This window comes from Triturus cristatus, chromosome 5_2 (assembly GCF_964204655.1).
Source record: "Triturus cristatus chromosome 5_2, aTriCri1.1, whole genome shotgun sequence".
In the NCBI taxonomy this organism is placed as follows: Eukaryota; Metazoa; Chordata; class Amphibia; order Caudata; family Salamandridae; genus Triturus; species Triturus cristatus.
In genome coordinates this window covers 554277599-554303473 of record NC_140588.1, presented here as the reverse complement: position 1 = coordinate 554303473, position 25875 = coordinate 554277599, and the positions used below count along the sequence as shown (strand labels likewise).

Genomic DNA, 25875 nt, shown 5'->3' with positions numbered 1-25875 from the left:
AACTTTTGCATATTGAACTATGTTGGGGAAGGATGTTGCCCAAAAGACTCAAATAACGTTATAACTCTGTTGAACAGTGGTTTTTATGTGAGATAATATTTTTCAATGAAAGATAAGTTGCCCCCTGAGGCAAATCTCTTCTGTCAAAATGGAAAGCTCACCCTGGTACGGGAGGGTGGATGGTGTCGTGGTTAGCACTCTGGACTCTGAAAACAGGGATCTGAGTACAAATTTCAGTGGGACTTATCTGAACTTTACAATTTTCTTTTCCATTCAGTTCTTAGAAGTTTTATTTGGAACAATATCACATTTACTTATAAACATGTAAAAATCAACCTGTACATATGTATCTCTGTATATATAGCTATATGTCTCTGTATATTTATAGGAACATATAAACATATAGATTATAAAAATAAATATAATTAGTGGAGGTGAAAATCATGAACAGTTGTTGCCTCTCAGCATTTGAAACATGAGTTTCTACTTCTTTCTCTTTTATATGTCCTGAAATTGAGATAGTCACTTTTTACTCATTATTGATCCAACAATACAGTTGATGTATACAAAGCATATCATATGATTTGTGAATAAAGTTCAAAAATGAGAATTTGATCAGTACCTGTCATGCCTCCGACCAAAAGCTTATATTTTACGATTGGAGATCAACTGTTGTAAATCAGCATGAAAAACATTTTCTTTTCACGATTTCCATACTAATATTAAACAACATTTTTACTAGCTGAATGAGATCATCATTTGGGTTCCTCTATGTTTGATTGAAGAAAACTTCTCATTCAAAATGTGCTATTTTCGCCTTATCAATAGCGGGAAAGCTTAAAAAAGTGAGGCTGTGAATCACCCGTCTGAAATGCGTTTGAGACAATCAGGATATGATTTTATAATGGCTAACTACTTTGTGAAGAAATTTGATGTCAAAGTATTGTAAAGTTTGTATTGATGTAAGTTGTTCAAGCTGATGGACATTTTGAAAGCATTCAATAATTGACTCTTTCAACCTACTGGTGTTGGATTTGAGCTATCAATGAACAAAGATGAAGAAATGGAAAAGCTCAAGAGTAATAAAAAAAGTCCCTCCAAGGTTTCAAATCGGATCATTGGATGCAAAGTCCAAATTGCCAACCATTGCTCTATCGAGCCACCCATGCAGGAGACAGAGACATTGCTTCAGTAGTCTGGAAATGTAGACTGTTTTATTATGCTACAGGCAAAGATGAACATTGTGATATAACTTTTATATTCAGATAAACATTTGAATATTTAACACTTTTATAGAGAATATAGCTGAAAAGAATCAAATCACATTAAATCTCTATCCACTATGACCATTCAAATGAGATATCTTTTTATCAATATAAGAGAAGGACATCACTGATGCGCTCTCTTTTGTCTCAATGGAAAAGGCACTCTTGTGTGTGGGTTCCATGGTGTAATGGTTAGCACTCTGGACTCTGAATCCAGCGATCCGAGTTCAAATCTCGGTGGGACCTACTACAATTATGAGATTCACTGTTTAACTCATTTTTTAGAATTTGGTCTAGAAAAAACCTAATATCAATGTTTTATACTGATGCGTATGAACGCATAAGTATGTATAGATGCATACATAGCTTTATCCATCTAGATAGCTGTTAGACAATATGAACATATCAATTATTCATAAACATAAATATTGAAGCTGAACCTAGAAACTGTTCTTTCACATCCACATTGTAAACATGAGTTTATTTTCCTTTCTCATCTATATGGCCAGTAATGAGATAGTTCATTTTTGCTGATTTCTTAGCTGACAACATGCTGGACTTACACAGTGCATTTCATTGTGAATTTCTTTGAAAGTGAATTTCAGATTCACACCTTTGACATGTCTTTCAAAAGATTCACCTTTATTGGTTGTGGATTTACTGTTGAAAATCAGTGTGTAAAATCTTTGTACGTCTGAATTTCAAGATTATTATTCAAACTGCACATCTTCGGTCCCCGTAATACAAAGTTTGACTCCTCAAGTTTTGTTTTAATGAATGCTTTGCAATTAAAAAGTTCCTTGTTCCCCTTATCAATAACAGTAAGATTTTAAAAAGTAATGTCGTGCATCAGGCCCCTGTGATGAGTTTGAGAAACCAGAGTGAGTTTGTAAAATCTCTCATTATTTTGAGCCATTTAGTTTCCAGGTATTGTAAAAATTCTATTATTTGCTCACATCTAGTAAACTTTTAGAGTATAATCAATAAATTAATTTTTCACCCTACCGGTATTAGATATGTGATATTAATGAATACACTTGAAAGAAAATGATTTGGTCAAGAGTCATAAAATGGTCCCACCGAGATTTGAACTCGGATCACTGGATTCAAAGTCCAAAGTGCTAACCATTACACCACGGAACCTCCCAAGTGAAAGGAGTGCAAACTGCTGCAGCATCGTGGAAATGTCAAAGTTTTTCATATTCTACTGTCAAAGAGAAACTGAATTGGATTGCTTTCCTATTCTGGTAAACTTTTGCATATTGAACTATGTTGGGGAAGGATGTTGCCCAAAAGACTCAAATAACGTTATAACTCTGTTGAACAGTGGTTTTTATGTGAGATAATATTTTTCAAGGAAAGATAAGTTGCCCCCTGAGGCAAATCTCTTCTGTCAAAATGGAAAGCTCACCCTGGTACGGGAGGGTGGATGGTGTCGTGGTTAGCACTCTGGACTCTGAAAACAGGGATCTGAGTACAAATTTCAGTGGGACTTATCTGAACTTTACAATTTTCTTTTCCATTCAGTTCTTAGAAGTTTTATTTGGAACAATATCACATTTACTTATAAACATGTAAAAATCAACCTGTACATATGTATCTCTGTATATATAGCTATATGTCTCTGTATATTTATAGGAACATATAAACATATAGATTATAAAAATAAATATAATTAGTGGAGGTGAAAATCATGAACAGTTGTTGCCTCTCAGCATTTGAAACATGAGTTTCTACTTCTTTCTCTTTTATATGTCCTGAAATTGAGATAGTCACTTTTTACTCATTATTGATCCAACAATACAGTTGATGTATACAAAGCATATCATATGATTTGTGAATAAAGTTCAAAAATGAGAATTTGATCAGTACCTGTCATGCCTCCGACCAAAAGCTTATATTTTACGATTGGAGATCAACTGTTGTAAATCAGCATGAAAAACATTTTCTTTTCACGATTTCCATACTAATATAAAACAACATTTTTACTAGCTGAATGAGATCATCATTTGGGTTCCTCTATGTTTGATTGAAGAAAACTTCTCATTCAAAATGTGCTATTTTCGCCTTATCAATAGCGGGAAAGCTTAAAAAAGTGAGGCTGTGAATCACCCGTCTGAAATGCGTTTGAGACAATCAGGATATGATTTTATAATGGCTAACTACTTTGTGAAGAAATTTGATGTCAAAGTATTGTAAAGTTTGTATTGATGTAAGTTGTTCAAGCTGATGGACATTTTGAAAGCATTCAATAATTGACTCTTTCAACCTACTGGTGTTGGATTTGAGCTATCAATGAACAAAGATGAAGAAATGGAAAAGCTCAAGAGTAATAAAAAAAGTCCCTCCAAGGTTTCAAATCGGATCATTGGATGCAAAGTCCAAATTGCCAACCATTGCTCTATCGAGCCACCCATGCAGGAGACAGAGACATTGCTTCAGTAGTCTGGAAATGTAGACTGTTTTATTATGCTACAGGCAAAGATGAACATTGTGATATAACTTTTATATTCAGATAAACATTTGAATATTTAACACTTTTATAGAGAATATAGCTGAAAAGAATCAAATCACATTAAATCTCTATCCACTATGACCATTCAAATGAGATATCTTTTTATCAATATAAGAGAAGGACATCACTGATGCGCTCTCTTTTGTCTCAATGGAAAAGGCACTCTTGTGTGTGGGTTCCATGGTGTAATGGTTAGCACTCTGGACTCTGAATCCAGCGATCCGAGTTCAAATCTCGGTGGGACCTACTACAATTATGAGATTCACTGTTTAACTCATTTTTTAGAATTTGGTCTAGAAAAAACCTAATATCAATGTTTTATACTGATGCGTATGAACGCATAAGTATGTATAGATGCATACATAGCTTTATCCATCTAGATAGCTGTTAGACAATATGAACATATCAATTATTCATAAACATAAATATTGAAGCTGAACCTAGAAACTGTTCTTTCACATCCACATTGTAAACATGAGTTTATTTTCCTTTCTCATCTATATGGCCAGTAATGAGATAGTTCATTTTTGCTGATTTCTTAGCTGACAACATGCTGGACTTACACAGTGCATTTCATTGTGAATTTCTTTGAAAGTGAATTTCAGATTCACACCTTTGACATGTCTTTCAAAAGATTCAACTTTATTGGTTGTGGATTTACTGTTGAAAATCAGTGTGTAAAATCTTTGTACGTCTGAATTTCAAGATTATTATTCAAACTGCACATCTTCGGTCACCGTAATACAAAGTTTGGCTCCTCAAGTTTTGTTTTAATGAACGCTTTGCAATTAAAAAGTTCCTTGTTCCCCTTATCAATAACAGTAAGATTTTAAAAAGTAATGTCGTGCATCAAGCCCCTGTGATGAGTTTGAGAAACCAGAGTGAGTTTGTAAAATCTCTCATTATTTTGAGCCATTTAGTTTCCAGGTATTGTAAAAATTCTATTATTTGCTCACATCTAGTAAACTTTTAGAGTATAATCAATAAATTAATTTTTCACCCTACCGGTATTAGATATGTGATATTAATGAATACACTTGAAAGAAAATGATTTGGTCAAGAGTCATAAAATGGTCCCACCGAGATTTGAACTCGGATCATTGGATTCAAAGTCCAAAGTGCTAACCATTACACCATGGAACCTCCCATGTGGAAGAAGTGCAAACTGCTGCAGCAATGTGGAAATGTCAAAGTTTTTAATATTGTACTGTCAAAGAGAAACTGAATTGGATTGCTTTCCTATTCTGGTAAACTTTTGCATATTGAACTATGTTGGGGAAGGATGTTGCCCAAAAGACTCAAATAACGTTATAACTCTGTTGAACAGTGGTTTTTATGTGAGATAATATTTTTCAATGAAAGATAAGTTGCCCCCTGAGGCAAATCTCTTCTGTCAAAATGGAAAGCTCACCCTGGTACGGGAGGGTGGATGGTGTCGTGGTTAGCACTCTGGACTCTGAAAACAGGGATCTGAGTACAAATTTCAGTGGGACTTATCTGAACATTACAATTTTCTTCTCCATTCAGTTCTTAAAAGTTTTATTTGGAACAACATCACATTTACTTATAAACATGTAAAAATCAACCTGTACATATGTATCTCTGTATATATAGCTATATGTCTCTGTATATTTATAGGAACATATAAACATATAGATTATAAAAATAAATATAATTAGTGGAGGTGAAAATCATGAACAGTTGTTGCCTCTCAGCATTTGAAACATGAGTTTCTACTTCTTTCTCTTTTATATGTCCTGAAATTGAGATAGTCACTTTTTACTCATTATTGATCCAACAATACAGTTGATGTATACAAAGCATATCATATGATTTGTGAATAAAGTTCAAAAATGAGAATTTGATCAGTACCTGTCATGCCTCCGACCAAAAGCTTATATTTTACGATTGGAGATCAACTGTTGTAAATCAGCATGAAAAACATTTTCTTTTCACGATTTCCATACTAATATAAAACAACATTTTTACTAGCTGAATGAGATCATCATTTGGGTTCCTCTATGTTTGATTGAAGAAAACTTCTCATTCAAAATGTGCTATTTTCGCCTTATCAATAGCGGGAAAGCTTAAAAAAGTGAGGCTGTGAATCACCCGTCTGAAATGCGTTTGAGAAAATCAGGATATGATTTTATAATGGCTAACTACTTTGTGAAGAAATTTGATGTCAAAGTATTGTAAAGTTTGTATTGATGTAAGTTGTTCAAGCTGATGGACATTTTGAAAGCATTCAATAATTGACTCTTTCAACCTACTGGTGTTGGATTTGAGCTATCAATGAACAAAGATGAAGAAATGGAAAAGCTCAAGAGTAATAAAAAAAGTCCCTCCAAGGTTTCAAATCGGATCATTGGATGCAAAGTCCAAATTGCCAACCATTGCTCTATCGAGCCACCCATGCAGGAGACAGAGACATTGCTTCAGTAGTCTGGAAATGTAGACTGTTTTATTATGCTACAGGCAAAGATGAACATTGTGATATAACTTTTATATTCAGATAAACATTTGAATATTTAACACTTTTATAGAGAATATAGCTGAAAAGAATCAAATCACATTAAATCTCTATCCACTATGACCATTCAAATGAGATATCTTTTTATCAATATAAGAGAAGGACATCACTGATGCGCTCTCTTTTGTCTCAATGGAAAAGGCACTCTTGTGTGTGGGTTCCATGGTGTAATGGTTAGCACTCTGGACTCTGAATCCAGCGATCCGAGTTCAAATCTCGGTGGGACCTACTACAATTATGAGATTCACTGTTTAACTCATTTTTTAGAATTTGGTCTAGAAAAAACCTAATATCAATGTTTTATACTGATGCGTATGAACGCATAAGTATGTATAGATGCATACATAGCTTTATCCATCTAGATAGCTGTTAGACAATATGAACATATCAATTATTCATAAACATAAATATTGAAGCTGAACCTAGAAACTGTTCTTTCACATCCACATTGTAAACATGAGTTTATTTTCCTTTCTCATCTATATGGCCAGTAATGAGATAGTTCATTTTTGCTGATTTCTTAGCTGACAACATGCTGGACTTACACAGTGCATTTCATTGTGAATTTCTTTGAAAGTGAATTTCAGATTCACACCTTTGACATGTCTTTCAAAAGATTCAACTTTATTGGTTGTGGATTTACTGTTGAAAATCAGTGTGTAAAATCTTTGTACGTCTGAATTTCAAGATTATTATTCAAACTGCACATCTTCGGTCACCGTAATACAAAGTTTGGCTCCTCAAGTTTTGTTTTAATGAACGCTTTGCAATTAAAAAGTTCCTTGTTCTCCTTATCAATAACAGTAAGATTTTAAAAAGTAATGTCGTGCATCAAGCCCCTGTGATGAGTTTGAGAAACCAGAGTGAGTTTGTAAAATCTCTCATTATTTTGAGCCATTTAGTTTCCAGGTATTGTAAAAATTCTATTATTTGCTCACATCTAGTAAACTTTTAGAGTATAATCAATAAATTAATTTTTCACCCTACCGGTATTAGATATGTGATATTAATGAATACACTTGAAAGAAAATGATTTGGTCAAGAGTCATAAAATGGTCCCACCGAGATTTGAACTCGGATCATTGGATTCAAAGTCCAAAGTGCTAACCATTACACCATGGAACCTCCCATGTGGAAGAAGTGCAAACTGCTGCAGCAATGTGGAAATGTCAAAGTTTTTAATATTGTACTGTCAAAGAGAAACTGAATTGGATTGCTTTCCTATTCTGGTAAACTTTTGCATATTGAACTATGTTGGGGAAGGATGTTGCCCAAAAGACTCAAATAACGTTATAACTCTGTTGAACAGTGGTTTTTATGTGAGATAATATTTTTCAATGAAAGATAAGTTGCCCCCTGAGGCAAATCTCTTCTGTCAAAATGGAAAGCTCACCCTGGTACGGGAGGGTGGATGGTGTCGTGGTTAGCACTCTGGACTCTGAAAACAGGGATCTGAGTACAAATTTCAGTGGGACTTATCTGAACATTACAATTTTCTTTTCCATTCAGTTCTTAAAAGTTTTATTTGGAACAACATCACATTTACTTATAAACATGTAAAAATCAACCTGTACATATGTATCTCTGTATATATAGCTATATGTCTCTGTATATTTATAGGAACATATAAACATATAGATTATAAAAATAAATATAATTAGTGGAGGTGAAAATCATGAACAGTTGTTGCCTCTCAGCATTTGAAACATGAGTTTCTACTTCTTTCTCTTTTATATGTCCTGAAATTGAGATAGTCACTTTTTACTCAGTATTGATCCAACAATACAGTTGATGTATACAAAGCATATCATATGATTTGTGAATAAAGTTCAAAAATGAGAATTTGATCAGTACCTGTGATGCCTCCGACCAAAAGCTTATATTTTACGATTGGAGATCAACTGTTGTAAATCAGCATGAAAAACATTTTCTTTTCACGATTTCCATACTAATATAAAACAACATTTTTACTAGCTGAATGAGATCATCATTTGGGTTCCTCTATGTTTGATTGAAGAAAACTTCTCATTCAAAATGTGCTATTTTCGCCTTATCAATAGCGGGAAAGCTTAAAAAAGTGATGCTGTGAATCACCCGTCTGAAATGCGTTTGAGAAAATCAGGATATGATTTTATAATGGCTAACTACTTTGTGAAGAAATTTGATGTCAAAGTATTGTAAAGTTTGTATTGATGTAACTTGTTCAAGCTGATGGACATTTTGAAAGCATTCAATAATTGACTCTTTCAACCTACTGGTGTTGGATTTGAGCTATCAATGAACAAAGATGAAGAAATGGAAAAGCTCAAGAGTAATAAAAAAAGTCCCTCCAAGGTTTCAAATCGGATCATTGGATGCAAAGTCCAAATTGCCAACCATTGCTCTATCGAGCCACCCATGCAGGAGACAGAGACATTGCTTCAGTAGTCTGGAAATGTAGACTGTTTTATTATGCTACAGGCAAAGATGAACATTGTGATATAACTTTTATATTCAGATAAACATTTGAATATTTAACACTTTTATAGAGAATATAGCTGAAAAGAATCAAATCACATTAAATCTCTATCCACTATGACCATTCAAATGAGATATCTTTTTATCAATATAAGAGAAGGACATCACTGATGCGCTCTCTTTTGTCTCAATGGAAAAGGCACTCTTGTGTGAGAGGGTTCCATGGTGTAATGGTTAGCACTCTTGACTCTGAATCCAGCGATCCAAGTTCAAATCTCGGTGGGACCTACTACAATTATGAGATTCACTGTTTAACTCATTTTTTAGAATTTGGTCTAGAAAAAACCTAATATCAATGTTTTATACTGATGCGTATGAACGCATAAGTATGTATAGATGCATACATAGCTTTATCCATCTAGATAGCTGTTAGACAATATGAACATATCAATTATTCATAAACATAAATATTGAAGCTGAACCTAGAAACTGTTCTTTCACATCCACATTGTAAACATGAGTTTATTTTCCTTTCTCATCTATATGGCCAGTAATGAGATAGTTCATTTTTGCTGATTTCTTAGCTGACAACATGCTGGACTTACACAGTGCATTTCATTGTGAATTTCTTTGAAAGTGAATTTCAGATTCACACCTTTGACATGTCTTTCAAAAGATTCACCTTTATTGGTTGTGGATTTACTGTTGAAAATCAGTGTGTAAAATCTTTGTACGTCTGAATTTCAAGATTATTATTCAAACTGCACATCTTCGGTCCCCGTAATACAAAGTTTGACTCCTCAAGTTTTGTTTTAATGAATGCTTTGCAATTAAAAAGTTCCTTGTTCCCCTTATCAATAACAGTAAGATTTTAAAAAGTAATGTCGTGCATCAGGCCCCTGTGATGAGTTTGAGAAACCAGAGTGAGTTTGTAAAATCTCTCATTATTTTGAGCCATTTAGTTTCCAGGTATTGTAAAAATTCTATTATTTGCTCACATCTAGTAAACTTTTAGAGTATAATCAATAAATTAATTTTTCACCCTACCGGTATTAGATATATGATATTAATGAATACACTTGAAAGAAAATGATTTGGTCAAGAGTCATAAAATGGTCCCACCGAGATTTGAACTCGGATCATTGGATTCAAAGTCCAAAGTGCTAACCATTACACCATGGAACCTCCCAAGTGAAAGGAGTGCAAACTGCTGCAGCAATGTGGAAATGTCAAAGTTTTTCATATTCTACTGTCAAAGAGAAACTGAATTGGATTGCTTTCCTATTCTGGTAAACTTTTGCATATTGAACTATGTTGGGGAAGGATGTTGCCCAAAAGACTCAAATAACGTTATAACTCTGTTGAACAGTGGTTTTTATGTGAGATAATATTTTTCAATGAAAGATAAGTTGCCCCCTGAGGCAAATCTCTTCTGTCAAAATGGAAAGCTCACCCTGGTACGGGAGGGTGGATGGTGTCGTGGTTAGCACTCTGGACTCTGAAAACAGGGATCTGAGTACAAATTTCAGTGGGACTTATCTGAACATTACAATTTTCTTTTCCATTCAGTTCTTAGAAGTTTTATTTGGAACAATATCACATTTACTTATAAACATGTAAAAATCAACCTGTACATATGTATCTCTGTATATATAGCTATATGTCTCTGTATATTTATAGGAACATATAAACATATAGATTATAAAAATAAATATAATTAGTGGAGGTGAAAATCATGAACAGTTGTTGCCTCTCAGCATTTGAAACATGAGTTTCTACTTCTTTCTCTTTTATATGTCCTGAAATTGAGATAGTCACTTTTTACTCATTATTGATCCAACAATACAGTTGATGTATACAAAGCATATCATATGATTTGTGAATAAAGTTCAAAAATGAGAATTTGATCAGTACCTGTCATGCCTCCGACCAAAAGCTTATATTTTACGATTGGAGATCAACTGTTGTAAATCAGCATGAAAAACATTTTCTTTTCACGATTTCCATACTAATATAAAACAACATTTTTACTAGCTGAATGAGATCATCATTTGGGTTCCTCTATGTTTGATTGAAGAAAACTTCTCATTCAAAATGTGCTATTTTCGCCTTATCAATAGCGGGAAAGCTTAAAAAAGTGAGGCTGTGAATCACCCGTCTGAAATGCGTTTGAGAAAATCAGGATATGATTTTATAATGGCTAACTACTTTGTGAAGAAATTTGATGTCAAAGTATTGTAAAGTTTGTATTGATGTAAGTTGTTCAAGCTGATGGACATTTTGAAAGCATTCAATAATTGACTCTTTCAACCTACTGGTGTTGGATTTGAGCTATCAATGAACAAAGATGAAGAAATGGAAAAGCTCAAGAGTAATAAAAAAAGTCCCTCCAAGGTTTCAAATCGGATCATTGGATGCAAAGTCCAAATTGCCAACCATTGCTCTATCGAGCCACCCATGCAGGAGACAGAGACATTGCTTCAGTAGTCTGGAAATGTAGACTGTTTTATTATGCTACAGGCAAAGATGAACATTGTGATATAACTTTTATATTCAGATAAACATTTGAATATTTAACACTTTTATAGAGAATATAGCTGAAAAGAATCAAATCACATTAAATCTCTATCCACTATGACCATTCAAATGAGATATCTTTTTATCAATATAAGAGAAGGACATCACTGATGCGCTCTCTTTTGTCTCAATGGAAAAGGCACTCTTGTGTGTGGGTTCCATGGTGTAATGGTTAGCACTCTGGACTCTGAATCCAGCGATCCGAGTTCAAATCTCGGTGGGACCTACTACAATTATGAGATTCACTGTTTAACTCATTTTTTAGAATTTGGTCTAGAAAAAACCTAATATCAATGTTTTATACTGATGCGTATGAACGCATAAGTATGTATAGATGCATACATAGCTTTATCCATCTAGATAGCTGTTAGACAATATGAACATATCAATTATTCATAAACATAAATATTGAAGCTGAACCTGGAAACTGTTCTTTCACATCCACATTGTAAACATGAGTTTATTTTCCTTTCTCATCTATATGGCCAGTAATGAGATAGTTCATTTTTGCTGATTTCTTAGCTGACAACATGCTGGACTTACACAGTGCATTTCATTGTGAATTTCTTTGAAAGTGAATTTCAGATTCACACCTTTGACATGTCTTTCAAAAGATTCAACTTTATTGGTTGTGGATTTACTGTTGAAAATCAGTGTGTAAAATCTTTGTACGTCTGAATTTCAAGATTATTATTCAAACTGCACATCTTCGGTCCCCGTAATACAAAGTTTGAGTCCTCAAGTTTTGTTTTAATGAATGCTTTGTAATTAAAAAGTTCCTTGTTCCCCTTATCAATAACAGTAAGATTTTAAAAAGTAATGTCGTGCATCAAGCCCCTGTGATGAGTTTGAGAAACCAGAGTGAGTTTGTAAAATCTCTCATTATTTTGAGCCATTTAGTTTCCAGGTATTGTAAAAATTCTATTATTTGCTCACATCTAGTAAACTTTTAGAGTATAATCAATAAATTAATTTTTCACCCTACCGGTATTAGATATGTGATATTAATGAATACACTTGAAAGAAAATGATTTGGTCAAGAGTCATAAAATGGTCCCACCGAGATTTGAACTCGGATCATTGGATTCAAAGTCCAAAGTGCTAACCATTACACCATGGAACCTCCCATGTGAAAGAAGTGCAAACTGCTGCAGCAATGTGGAAATGTCAAAGTTTTTCATATTCTACTGTCAAAGAGAAACTGAATTGGATTGCTTTCCTATTCTAGTAAACTTTTGCATATTGAACTATGTTGGGGAAGGATGTTGCCCAAAAGACTCAAATAACGTTATAACTCTGTTGAACAGTGGTTTTTATGTGAGATAATATTTTTCAATGAAAGATAAGTTGCCCCCTGAGGCAAATCTCTTCTGTCAAAATGGAAAGCTCACCCTGGTACGGGAGGGTGGATGGTGTCGTGGTTAGCACTCTGGACTCTGAAAACAGGGATCTGAGTACAAATTTCAGTGGGACTTATCTGAACATTACAATTTTCTTTTCCATTCAGTTCTTAAAAGTTTTATTTGGAACAACATCACATTTACTTATAAACATGTAAAAATCAACCTGTACATATGTATCTCTGTATATATAGCTATATGTCTCTGTATATTTATAGGAACATATAAACATATAGATTATAAAAATAAATATAATTAGTGGAGGTGAAAATCATGAACAGTTGTTGCCTCTCAGCATTTGAAACATGAGTTTCTACTTCTTTCTCTTTTATATGTCCTGAAATTGAGATAGTCACTTTTTACTCAGTATTGATCCAACAATACAGTTGATGTATACAAAGCATATCATATGATTTGTGAATAAAGTTCAAAAATGAGAATTTGATCAGTACCTGTGATGCCTCCGACCAAAAGCTTATATTTTACGATTGGAGATCAACTGTTGTAAATCAGCATGAAAAACATTTTCTTTTCACGATTTCCATACTAATATAAAACAACATTTTTACTAGCTGAATGAGATCATCATTTGGGTTCCTCTATGTTTGATTGAAGAAAACTTCTCATTCAAAATGTGCTATTTTCGCCTTATCAATAGCGGGAAAGCTTAAAAAAGTGATGCTGTGAATCACCCGTCTGAAATGCGTTTGAGAAAATCAGGATATGATTTTATAATGGCTAACTACTTTGTGAAGAAATTTGATGTCAAAGTATTGTAAAGTTTGTATTGATGTAAGTTGTTCAAGCTGATGGACATTTTGAAAGCATTCAATAATTGACTCTTTCAACCTACTGGTGTTGGATTTGAGCTATCAATGAACAAAGATGAAGAAATGGAAAAGCTCAAGAGTAATAAAAAAAGTCCCTCCAAGGTTTCAAATCGGATCATTGGATGCAAAGTCCAAATTGCCAACCATTGCTCTATCGAGCCACCCATGCAGGAGACAGAGACATTGCTTCAGTAGTCTGGAAATGTAGACTGTTTTATTATGCTACAGGCAAAGATGAACATTGTGATATAACTTTTATATTCAGATAAACATTTGAATATTTAACACTTTTATAGAGAATATAGCTGAAAAGAATCAAATCACATTAAATCTCTATCCACTATGACCATTCAAATGAGATATCTTTTTATCAATATAAGAGAAGGACATCACTGATGCGCTCTCTTTTGTCTCAATGGAAAAGGCACTCTTGTGTGTGGGTTCCATGGTGTAATGGTTAGCACTCTGGACTCTGAATCCAGCGATCCGAGTTCAAATCTCGGTGGGACCTACTACAATTATGAGATTCACTGTTTAACTCATTTTTTAGAATTTGGTCTAGAAAAAACCTAATATCAATGTTTTATACTGATGCGTATGAACGCATAAGTATGTATAGATGCATACATAGCTTTATCCATCTAGATAGCTGTTAGACAATATGAACATATCAATTATTCATAAACATAAATATTGAAGCTGAACCTAGAAACTGTTCTTTCACATCCACATTGTAAACATGAGTTTATTTTCCTTTCTCATCTATATGGCCAGTAATGAGATAGTTCATTTTTGCTGATTTCTTAGCTGACAACATGCTGGACTTACACAGTGCATTTCATTGTGAATTTCTTTGAAAGTGAATTTCAGATTCACACCTTTGACATGTCTTTCAAAAGATTCAACTTTATTGGTTGTGGATTTACTGTTGAAAATCAGTGTGTAAAATCTTTGTACGTCTGAATTTCAAGATTATTATTCAAACTGCACATCTTCGGTCCCCGTAATACAAAGTTTGACTCCTCAAGTTTTGTTTTAATGAATGCTTTGCAATTAAAAAGTTCCTTGTTCCCCTTATCAATAACAGTAAGATTTTAAAAAGTAATGTCGTGCATCAGGCCCCTGTGATGAGTTTGAGAAACCAGAGTGAGTTTGTAAAATCTCTCATTATTTTGAGCCATTTAGTTTCCAGGTATTGTAAAAATTCTATTATTTGCTCACATCTAGTAAACTTTTAGAGTATAATCAATAAATTAATTTTTCACCCTACCGGTATTAGATATGTGATATTAATGAATACACTTGAAAGAAAATGATTTGGTCAAGAGTCATAAAATGGTCCCACCGAGATTTGAACTCGGATCATTGGATTCAAAGTCCAAAGTGCTAACCATTACACCATGGAACCTCCCATGTGAAAGGAGTGCAAACTGCTGCAGCAATGTGGAAATGTCAAAGTTTTTAATATTCTACTGTCAAAGAGAAACTGAATTGGATTGCTTTCCTATTCTGGTAAACTTTTGCATATTGAACTATGTTGGGGAAGGATGTTGCCCAAAAGACTCAAATAACGTTATAACTCTGTTGAACAGTGGTTTTTATGTGAGATAATATTTTTCAATGAAAGATAAGTTGCCCCCTGAGGCAAATCTCTTCTGTCAAAATGGAAAGCTCACCCTGGTACGGGAGGGTGGATGGTGTCGTGGTTAGCACTCTGGACTCTGAAAACAGGGATCTGAGTACAAATTTCAGTGGGACTTATCTGAACATTACAATTTTCTTTTCCATTCAGTTCTTAAAGGTTTTATTTGGAACAATATCACATTTACTTATAAACATGTAAAAATCAACCTGTACATATGTATCTCTGTATATATAGCTATATGTCTCTGTATATTTATAGGAACATATAAACATATAGATTATAAAAATAAATATAATTAGTGGAGGTGAAAATCATGAACAGTTGTTGCCTCTCAGCATTTGAAACATGAGTTTCTACTTCTTTCTCTTTTATATGTCCTGAAATTGAGATAGTCACTTTTTACTCATTATTGATCCAACAATACAGTTGATGTATACAAAGCATATCATATGATTTGTGAATAAAGTTCAAAAATGAGAATTTGATCAGTACCTGTCATGCCTCCGACCAAAAGCTTATATTTTACGATTGGAGATCAACTGTTGTAAATCAGCATGAAAAACATTTTCTTTTCACGATTTCCATACTAATATAAAACAACATTTTTACTAGCTGAATGAGATCATCATTTGGGTTCCTCTATGTTTGATTGAAGAAAACTTCTCATTCAAAATGTGCTATTTTCGCCTTATCAATAGCGGGAAAGCTTAAAAAAGTGAGGCTGTGAATCACCCGTCTGAAATGCGTTTGAGAAAATCAGGATATGATTTTATAATGGCTAACTACTTTGTGAAGAAATTTGATGTCAAAGTATTGTAAAGTTTGTATTGATGTAACTTGTTCAAGCTGATGGACATTTTGAAAGCATTCAATAATTGACTCTTTCAACCTACTGGTGTTGGATTTGAGCTATCAATGAACAAAGATGAAGAAATGGAAAAGCTCAAGAGTAATAAAAAAAGTCCCTCCAAGGTTTCAAATCGGATCATTGGATGCAAAGTCCAAATTGCCAACCATTGCTCTATCGAGCCACCCATGCAGGAGACAGAGACATTGCTTCAGTAGTCTGGAAATGTAGACTGTTTTATTATGCTACAGGCAAAGATGAACATTGTGATATAACTTTTATATTCAGATAAACATTTGAATATTTAACACTTTTATAGAGAATATAGCTGAAAAGAATCAAATCACATTAAATCTCTATCCACTATGACCATTCAAATGAGATATCTTTTTATCAATATAAGAGAAGGACATCACTGATGCGCTCTCTTTTGTCTCAATGGAAAAGGCACTCTTGTGTGAGAGGGTTCCATGGTGTAATGGTTAGCACTCTTGACTCTGAATCCAGCGATCCAAGTTCAAATCTCGGTGGGACCTACTACAATTATGAGATTCACTGTTTAACTCATTTTTTAGAATTTGGTCTAGAAAAAACCTAATATCAATGTTTTATACTGATGCGTATGAACGCATAAGTATGTATAGATGCATACATAGCTTTATCCATCTAGATAGCTGTTAGACAATATGAACATATCAATTATTCATAAACATAAATATTGAAGCTGAACCTAGAAACTGTTCTTTCACATCCACATTGTAAACATGAGTTTATTTTCCTTTCTCATCTATATGGCCAGTAATGAGATAGTTCATTTTTGCTGATTTCTTAGCTGACAACATGCTGGACTTACACAGTGCATTTCATTGTGAATTTCTTTGAAAGTGAATTTCAGATTCACACCTTTGACATGTCTTTCAAAAGATTCACCTTTATTGGTTGTGGATTTACTGTTGAAAATCAGTGTGTAAAATCTTTGTACGTCTGAATTTCAAGATTATTATTCAAACTGCACATCTTCGGTCCCCGTAATACAAAGTTTGACTCCTCAAGTTTTGTTTTAATGAATGCTTTGCAATTAAAAAGTTCCTTGTTCCCCTTATCAATAACAGTAAGATTTTAAAAAGTAATGTCGTGCATCAGGCCCCTGTGATGAGTTTGAGAAACCAGAGTGAGTTTGTAAAATCTCTCATTATTTTGAGCCATTTAGTTTCCAGGTATTGTAAAAATTCTATTATTTGCTCACATCTAGTAAACTTTTAGAGTATAATCAATAAATTAATTTTTCACCCTACCGGTATTAGATATGTGATATTAATGAATACACTTGAAAGAAAATGATTTGGTCAAGAGTCATAAAATGGTCCCACCGAGATTTGAACTCGGATCATTGGATTCAAAGTCCAAAGTGCTAACCATTACACCATGGAACCTCCCATGTGGAAGAAGTGCAAACTGCTGCAGCAATGTGGAAATGTCAAAGTTTTTAATATTGTACTGTCAAAGAGAAACTGAATTGGATTGCTTTCCTATTCTGGTAAACTTTTGCATATTGAACTATGTTGGGGAAGGATGTTGCCCAAAAGACTCAAATAACGTTATAACTCTGTTGAACAGTGGTTTTTATGTGAGATAATATTTTTCAATGAAAGATAAGTTGCCCCCTGAGGCAAATCTCTTCTGTCAAAATGGAAAGCTCACCCTGGTACGGGAGGGTGGATGGTGTCGTGGTTAGCACTCTGGACTCTGAAAACAGGGATCTGAGTACAAATTTCAGTGGGACTTATCTGAACATTACAATTTTCTTTTCCATTCAGTTCTTAAAAGTTTTATTTGGAACAACATCACATTTACTTATAAACATGTAAAAATCAACCTGTACATATGTATCTCTGTATATATAGCTATATGTCTCTGTATATTTATAGGAACATATAAACATATAGATTATAAAAATAAATATAATTAGTGGAGGTGAAAATCATGAACAGTTGTTGCCTCTCAGCATTTGAAACATGAGTTTCTACTTCTTTCTCTTTTATATGTCCTGAAATTGAGATAGTCACTTTTTACTCAGTATTGATCCAACAATACAGTTGATGTATACAAAGCATATCATATGATTTGTGAATAAAGTTCAAAAATGAGAATTTGATCAGTACCTGTCATGCCTCCGACCAAAAGCTTATATTTTACGATTGGAGATCAACTGTTGTAAATCAGCATGAAAAACATTTTCTTTTCACGATTTCCATACTAATATAAAACAACATTTTTACTAGCTGAATGAGATCATCATTTGGGTTCCTCTATGTTTGATTGAAGAAAACTTCTCATTCAAAATGTGCTATTTTCGCCTTATCAATAGCGGGAAAGCTTAAAAAAGTGATGCTGTGAATCACCCGTCTGAAATGCGTTTGAGAAAATCAGGATATGATTTTATAATGGCTAACTACTTTGTGAAGAAATTTGATGTCAAAGTATTGTAAAGTTTGTATTGATGTAACTTGTTCAAGCTGATGGACATTTTGAAAGCATTCAATAATTGACTCTTTCAACCTACTGGTGTTGGATTTGAGCTATCAATGAACAAAGATGAAGAAATGGAAAAGCTCAAGAGTAATAAAAAAAGTCCCTCCAAGGTTTCAAATCGGATCATTGGATGCAAAGTCCAAATTGCCAACCATTGCTCTATCGAGCCACCCATGCAGGAGACAGAGACATTGCTTCAGTAGTCTGGAAATGTAGACTGTTTTATTATGCTACAGGCAAAGATGAACATTGTGATATAACTTTTATATTCAGATAAACATTTGAATATTTAACACTTTTATAGAGAATATAGCTGAAAAGAATCAAATCACATTAAATCTCTATCCACTATGACCATTCAAATGAGATATCTTTTTATCAATATAAGAGAAGGACATCACTGATGCGCTCTCTTTTGTCTCAATGGAAAAGCCACTCTTGTGTCAGAGGGTTCCATGGTGTAATGGTTAGCACTCTTGACTCTGAATCCAGCGATCCGAGTTCAAATCTCGGTGGGACCTACTACAATTATGAGATTTACTGTTTAACTCATTTTTTAGAATTTGGTCTAGAAAAAACCTAATATCAATGTTTTATACTGATGCGTATGAACGCATAAGTATGTATAGATGCATACATAGCTTTATCCATCGAGATAGCTGTTAGACAATATGAACATATCAATTATTCATTAACATAAATATTGAAGCTGAACCTAGAAACTGTTCTTTCACATCCACATTGTAAACATGAGTTTATTTTCCTTTCTCATCTATATGGCCAGTAATGAGATAGTTCATTTTTGCTGATTTCTTAGCTGACAACATGCTGGACTTACACAGTGCATTTCATTGTGAATTTCTTTGAAAGTGAATTTCAGATTCACACCTTTGACATGTCTTTCAAAAGATTCACCTTTATTGGTTGTGGATTTACTGTTGAAAATCAGTGTGTAAAATCTTTGTACGTCTGAATTTCAAGATTATTATTCAAACTGCACATCTTCGGTCCCCGTAATACAAAGTTTGACTCCTCAAGTTTTGTTTTAATGAATGCTTTGCAATTAAAAAGTTCCTTGTTCCCCTTATCAATAACAGTAAGATTTTAAAAAGTAATGTCGTGCATCAGGCCCCTGTGATGAGTTTGAGAAACCAGAGTGAGTTTGTAAAATCTCTCATTATTTTGAGCCATTTAGTTTCCAGGTATTGTAAAAATTCTATTATTTGCTCACATCTAGTAAACTTTTAGAGTATAATCAATAAATTAATTTTTCACCCTACCGGTATTAGATATGTGATATTAATGAATACACTTGAAAGAAAATGATTTGGTCAAGAGTCATAAAATGGTCCCACCGAGATTTGAACTCAGATCATTGGATTCAAAGTCCAAAGTGCTAACCATTACACCATGGAACCTCCCATGTGGAAGAAGTGCAAACTGCTGCAGCAATGTGGAAATGTCAAAGTTTTTAATATTGTACTGTCAAAGAGAAACTGAATTGGATTGCTTTCCTATTCTGGTAAACTTTTGCATATTGAACTATGTTGGGGAAGGATGTTGCCCAAAAGACTCAAATAACGTTATAACTCTGTTGAACAGTGGTTTTTATGTGAGATAATATTTTTCAATGAAAGATAAGTTGCCCCCTGAGGCAAATCTCTTCTGTCAAAATGGAAAGCTCACCCTGGTACGGGAGGGTGGATGGTGTCGTGGTTAGCACTCTGGACTCTGAAAACAGGGATCTGAGTACAAATTTCAGTGGGACTTATCTGAACATTACAATTTTCTTTTCCATTCAGTTCTTAAAAGTTTTATTTGGAACAACATCACATTTACTTATAAACATGTAAAAATCAACCTGTACATATGTATCTCTGTATATATAGCTATATGTCTCTGTATATTTATAGGAACATATAAACATATAGATTATAAAAATAAATATAATTAGTGGAGGTGAAAATCATGAACAGTTGTTGCCTCTCAGCATTTGAAACATGAGTTTCTACTTCTTTCTCTTTTATATGTCCTGAAATTGAGATAGTCACTTTTTACTCAGTATTGATCCAACAATACAGTTGATGTATACAAAGCATATCATATGATTTGTGAATAAAGTTCAAAAATGAGAATTTGATCAGTACCTGTCATGCCTCCGACCAAAAGCTTATATTTTACGATTGGAGATCAACTGTTGTAAATCAGCATGAAAAACATTTTCTTTTCACGATTTCCATACTAATATAAAACAACATTTTTACTAGCTGAATGAGATCATCATTTGGGTTCCTCTATGTTTGATTGAAGAAAACTTCTCATTCAAAATGTGCTATTTTCGCCTTATCAATAGCGGGAAAGCTTAAAAAAGTGATGCTGTGAATCACCCGTCTGAAATGCGTTTGAGAAAATCAGGATATGATTTTATAATGGCTAACTACTTTGTGAAGAAATTTGATGTCAAAGTATTGTAAAGTTTGTATTGATGTAACTTGTTCAAGCTGATGGACATTTTGAAAGCATTCAATAATTGACTCTTTCAACCTACTGGTGTTGGATTTGAGCTATCAATGAACAAAGATGAAGAAATGGAAAAGCTCAAGAGTAATAAAAAAAGTCCCTCCAAGGTTTCAAATCGGATCATTGGATGCAAAGTCCAAATTGCCAACCATTGCTCTATCGAGCCACCCATGCAGGAGACAGAGACATTGCTTCAGTAGTCTGGAAATGTAGACTGTTTTATTATGCTACAGGCAAAGATGAACATTGTGATATAACTTTTATATTCAGATAAACATTTGAATATTTAACACTTTTATAGAGAATATAGCTGAAAAGAATCAAATCACATTAAATCTCTATCCACTATGACCATTCAAATGAGATATCTTTTTATCAATATAAGAGAAGGACATCACTGATGCGCTCTCTTTTGTCTCAATGGAAAAGCCACTCTTGTGTCAGAGGGTTCCATGGTGTAATGGTTAGCACTCTTGACTCTGAATCCAGCGATCCGAGTTCAAATCTCGGTGGGACCTACTACAATTATGAGATTTACTGTTTAACTCATTTTTTAGAATTTGGTCTAGAAAAAACCTAATATCAATGTTTTATACTGATGCGTATGAACGCATAAGTATGTATAGATGCATACATAGCTTTATCCATCGAGATAGCTGTTAGACAATATGAACATATCAATTATTCATTAACATAAATATTGAAGCTGAACCTAGAAACTGTTCTTTCACATCCACATTGTAAACATGAGTTTATTTTCCTTTCTCATCTATATGGCCAGTAATGAGATAGTTCATTTTTGCTGATTTCTTAGCTGACAACATGCTGGACTTACACAGTGCATTTCATTGTGAATTTCTTTGAAAGTGAATTTCAGATTCACACCTTTGACATGTCTTTCAAAAGATTCACCTTTATTGGTTGTGGATTTACTGTTGAAAATCAGTGTGTAAAATCTTTGTACGTCTGAATTTCAAGATTATTATTCAAACTGCACATCTTCGGTCCCCGTAATACAAAGTTTGACTCCTCAAGTTTTGTTTTAATGAATGCTTTGCAATTAAAAAGTTCCTTGTTCCCCTTATCAATAACAGTAAGATTTTAAAAAGTAATGTCGTGCATCAGGCCCCTGTGATGAGTTTGAGAAACCAGAGTGAGTTTGTAAAATCTCTCATTATTTTGAGCCATTTAGTTTCCAGGTATTGTAAAAATTCTATTATTTGCTCACATCTAGTAAACTTTTAGAGTATAATCAATAAATTAATTTTTCACCCTACCGGTATTAGATATGTGATATTAATGAATACACTTGAAAGAAAATGATTTGGTCAAGAGTCATAAAATGGTCCCACCGAGATTTGAACTCAGATCATTGGATTCAAAGTCCAAAGTGCTAACCATTACACCATGGAACCTCCCATGTGGAAGAAGTGCAAACTGCTGCAGCAATGTGGAAATGTCAAAGTTTTTAATATTGTACTGTCAAAGAGAAACTGAATTGGATTGCTTTCCTATTCTGGTAAACTTTTGCATATTGAACTATGTTGGGGAAGGATGTTGCCCAAAAGACTCAAATAACGTTATAACTCTGTTGAACAGTGGTTTTTATGTGAGATAATATTTTTCAATGAAAGATAAGTTGCCCCCTGAGGCAAATCTCTTCTGTCAAAATGGAAAGCTCACCCTGGTACGGGAGGGTGGATGGTGTCGTGGTTAGCACTCTGGACTCTGAAAACAGGGATCTGAGTACAAATTTCAGTGGGACTTATCTGAACATTACAATTTTCTTTTCCATTCAGTTCTTAAAAGTTTTATTTGGAACAACATCACATTTACTTATAAACATGTAAAAATCAACCTGTACATATGTATCTCTGTATATATAGCTATATGTCTCTGTATATTTATAGGAACATATAAACATATAGATTATAAAAATAAATATAATTAGTGGAGGTGAAAATCATGAACAGTTGTTGCCTCTCAGCATTTGAAACATGAGTTTCTACTTCTTTCTCTTTTATATGTCCTGAAATTGAGATAGTCACTTTTTACTCAGTATTGATCCAACAATACAGTTGATGTATACAAAGCATATCATATGATTTGTGAATAAAGTTCAAAAATGAGAATTTGATCAGTACCTGTGATGCCTCCGACCAAAAGCTTATATTTTACGATTGGAGATCAACTGTTGTAAATCAGCATGAAAAACATTTTCTTTTCACGATTTCCATACTAATATAAAACAACATTTTTACTAGCTGAATGAGATCATCATTTGGGTTCCTCTATGTTTGATTGAAGAAAACTTCTCATTCAAAATGTGCTATTTTCGCCTTATCAATAGCGGGAAAGCTTAAAAAAGTGATGCTGTGAATCACCCGTCTGAAATGCGTTTGAGAAAATCAGGATATGATTTTATAATGGCTAACTACTTTGTGAAGAAATTTGATGTCAAAGTATTGTAAAGTTTGTATTGATGTAACTTGTTCAAGCTGATGGACATTTTGAAAGCATTCAATAATTGACTCTTTCAACCTACTGGTGTTGGATTTGAGCTATCAATGAACAAAGATGAAGAAATGGAAAAGCTCAAGAGTAATAAAAAAAGTCCCTCCAAGGTTTCAAATCGGATCATTGGATGCAAAGTCCAAATTGCCAACCATTGCTCTATCGAGCCACCCATGCAGGAGACAGAGACATTGCTTCAGTAGTCTGGAAATGTAGACTGTTTTATTATGCTACAGGCAAAGATGAACATTGTGATATAACTTTTATATTCAGATAAACATTTGAATATTTAACACTTTTATAGAGAATATAGCTGAAAAGAATCAAATCACATTAAATCTCTATCCACTATGACCATTCAAATGAGATATCTTTTTATCAATATAAGAGAAGGACATCACTGATGCGCTCTCTTTTGTCTCAATGGAAAAGGCACTCTTGTGTGAGAGGGTTCCATGGTGTAATGGTTAGCACTCTTGACTCTGAATCCAGCGATCCAAGTTCAAATCTCGGTGGGATCTACTACAATTATGAGATTCACTGTTTAACTCATTTTTTAGAATTTGGTCTAGAAAAAACCTAATATCAATGTTTTATACTGATGCGTATGAACGCATAAGTATGTATAGATGCATACATAGCTTTATCCATCTAGATAGCTGTTAGACAATATGAACATATCAATTATTCATAAACATAAATATTGAAGCTGAACCTAGAAACTGTTCTTTCACATCCACATTGTAAACATGAGTTTATTTTCCTTTCTCATCTATATGGCCAGTAATGAGATAGTTCATTTTTGCTGATTTCTTAGCTGACAACATGCTGGACTTACACAGTGCATTTCATTGTGAATTTCTTTGAAAGTGAATTTCAGATTCACACCTTTGACATGTCTTTCAAAAGATTCACCTTTATTGGTTGTGGATTTACTGTTGAAAATCAGTGTGTAAAATCTTTGTACGTCTGAATTTCAAGATTATTATTCAAACTGCACATCTTCGGTCCCCGTAATACAAAGTTTGACTCCTCAAGTTTTGTTTTAATGAATGCTTTGCAATTAAAAAGTTCCTTGTTCCCCTTATCAATAACAGTAAGATTTTAAAAAGTAATGTCGTGCATCAGGCCCCTGTGATGAGTTTGAGAAACCAGAGTGAGTTTGTAAAATCTCTCATTATTTTGAGCCATTTAGTTTCCAGGTATTGTAAAAATTCTATTATTTGCTCACATCTAGTAAACTTTTAGAGTATAATCAATAAATTAATTTTTCACCCTACCGGTATTAGATATGTGATATTAATGAATACACTTGAAAGAAAATGATTTGGTCAAGAGTCATAAAATGGTCCCACCGAGATTTGAACTCGGATCATTGGATTCAAAGTCCAAAGTGCTAACCATTACACCATGGAACCTCCCAAGTGAAAGGAGTGCAAACTGCTGCAGCAATGTGGAAATGTCAAAGTTTTTCATATTCTACTGTCAAAGAGAAACTGAATTGGATTGCTTTCCTATTCTGGTAAACTTTTGCATATTGAACTATGTTGGGGAAGGATGTTGCCCAAAAGACTCAAATAACGTTATAACTCTGTTGAACAGTGGTTTTTATGTGAGATAATATTTTTCAATGAAAGATAAGTTGCCCCCTGAGGCAAATCTCTTCTGTCAAAATGGAAAGCTCACCCTGGTACGGGAGGGTGGATGGTGTCGTGGTTAGCACTCTGGACTCTGAAAACAGGGATCTGAGTACAAATTTCAGTGGGACTTATCTGAACATTACAATTTTCTTTTCCATTCAGTTCTTAAAGGTTTTATTTGGAACAATATCACATTTACTTATAAACATGTAAAAATCAACCTGTACATATGTATCTCTGTATATATAGCTATATGTCTCTGTATATTTATAGGAACATATAAACATATAGATTATAAAAATAAATATAATTAGTGGAGGTGAAAATCATGAACAGTTGTTGCCTCTCAGCATTTGAAACATGAGTTTCTACTTCTTTCTCTTTTATATGTCCTGAAATTGAGATAGTCACTTTGTACTCAGTATTGATCCAACAATACAGTTGATGTATACAAAGCATATCATATGATTTGTGAATAAAGTTCAAAAATGAGAATTTGATCAGTACCTGTGATGCCTCCGACCAAAAGCTTATATTTTACGATTGGAGATCAACTGTTGTAAATCAGCATGAAAAACATTTTCTTTTCACGATTTCCAT

The 25875-nt window shown here is 33.6% G+C and overlaps 15 non-coding genes across 15 annotated transcripts; 5 read left to right on the top strand and 10 right to left on the bottom strand.

The window, feature by feature from the left end:
- The first annotated feature begins 1439 nt into the window (after positions 1-1439).
- Positions 1440-1511, top strand: TRNAQ-CUG (transfer RNA glutamine (anticodon CUG)). The gene has a single exon. It is a non-coding gene; the product is annotated as a tRNA-Gln (tRNA).
- Positions 1512-2336: 825 nt separating this feature from the next.
- Positions 2337-2408, bottom strand: TRNAQ-UUG (transfer RNA glutamine (anticodon UUG)). Its single transcript has one exon. It is a non-coding gene; the product is annotated as a tRNA-Gln (tRNA).
- A 1546-nt stretch (positions 2409-3954) lies between these two features.
- TRNAQ-CUG (transfer RNA glutamine (anticodon CUG)) lies at positions 3955-4026 on the top strand. Its single transcript has one exon. It is a non-coding gene; the product is annotated as a tRNA-Gln (tRNA).
- Positions 4027-4851: 825 nt separating this feature from the next.
- TRNAQ-UUG (transfer RNA glutamine (anticodon UUG)) lies at positions 4852-4923 on the bottom strand. Its single transcript has one exon. It is a non-coding gene; the product is annotated as a tRNA-Gln (tRNA).
- A 1546-nt stretch (positions 4924-6469) lies between these two features.
- Positions 6470-6541, top strand: TRNAQ-CUG (transfer RNA glutamine (anticodon CUG)). The gene has a single exon. It is a non-coding gene; the product is annotated as a tRNA-Gln (tRNA).
- Positions 6542-7366: 825 nt separating this feature from the next.
- On the bottom strand, positions 7367-7438 carry TRNAQ-UUG (transfer RNA glutamine (anticodon UUG)). The gene has a single exon. It is a non-coding gene; the product is annotated as a tRNA-Gln (tRNA).
- Positions 7439-9883: 2445 nt separating this feature from the next.
- Positions 9884-9955, bottom strand: TRNAQ-UUG (transfer RNA glutamine (anticodon UUG)). Its single transcript has one exon. It is a non-coding gene; the product is annotated as a tRNA-Gln (tRNA).
- Positions 9956-11501: 1546 nt separating this feature from the next.
- TRNAQ-CUG (transfer RNA glutamine (anticodon CUG)) lies at positions 11502-11573 on the top strand. The gene has a single exon. It is a non-coding gene; the product is annotated as a tRNA-Gln (tRNA).
- Positions 11574-12398: 825 nt separating this feature from the next.
- Positions 12399-12470, bottom strand: TRNAQ-UUG (transfer RNA glutamine (anticodon UUG)). Its single transcript has one exon. It is a non-coding gene; the product is annotated as a tRNA-Gln (tRNA).
- A 1546-nt stretch (positions 12471-14016) lies between these two features.
- Positions 14017-14088, top strand: TRNAQ-CUG (transfer RNA glutamine (anticodon CUG)). The gene has a single exon. It is a non-coding gene; the product is annotated as a tRNA-Gln (tRNA).
- Positions 14089-14913: 825 nt separating this feature from the next.
- On the bottom strand, positions 14914-14985 carry TRNAQ-UUG (transfer RNA glutamine (anticodon UUG)). The gene has a single exon. It is a non-coding gene; the product is annotated as a tRNA-Gln (tRNA).
- Positions 14986-17430: 2445 nt separating this feature from the next.
- Positions 17431-17502, bottom strand: TRNAQ-UUG (transfer RNA glutamine (anticodon UUG)). The gene has a single exon. It is a non-coding gene; the product is annotated as a tRNA-Gln (tRNA).
- Positions 17503-19947: 2445 nt separating this feature from the next.
- Positions 19948-20019, bottom strand: TRNAQ-UUG (transfer RNA glutamine (anticodon UUG)). The gene has a single exon. It is a non-coding gene; the product is annotated as a tRNA-Gln (tRNA).
- A 2445-nt stretch (positions 20020-22464) lies between these two features.
- On the bottom strand, positions 22465-22536 carry TRNAQ-UUG (transfer RNA glutamine (anticodon UUG)). Its single transcript has one exon. It is a non-coding gene; the product is annotated as a tRNA-Gln (tRNA).
- Positions 22537-24981: 2445 nt separating this feature from the next.
- Positions 24982-25053, bottom strand: TRNAQ-UUG (transfer RNA glutamine (anticodon UUG)). Its single transcript has one exon. It is a non-coding gene; the product is annotated as a tRNA-Gln (tRNA).
- Positions 25054-25875: the final 822 nt, after the last annotated feature.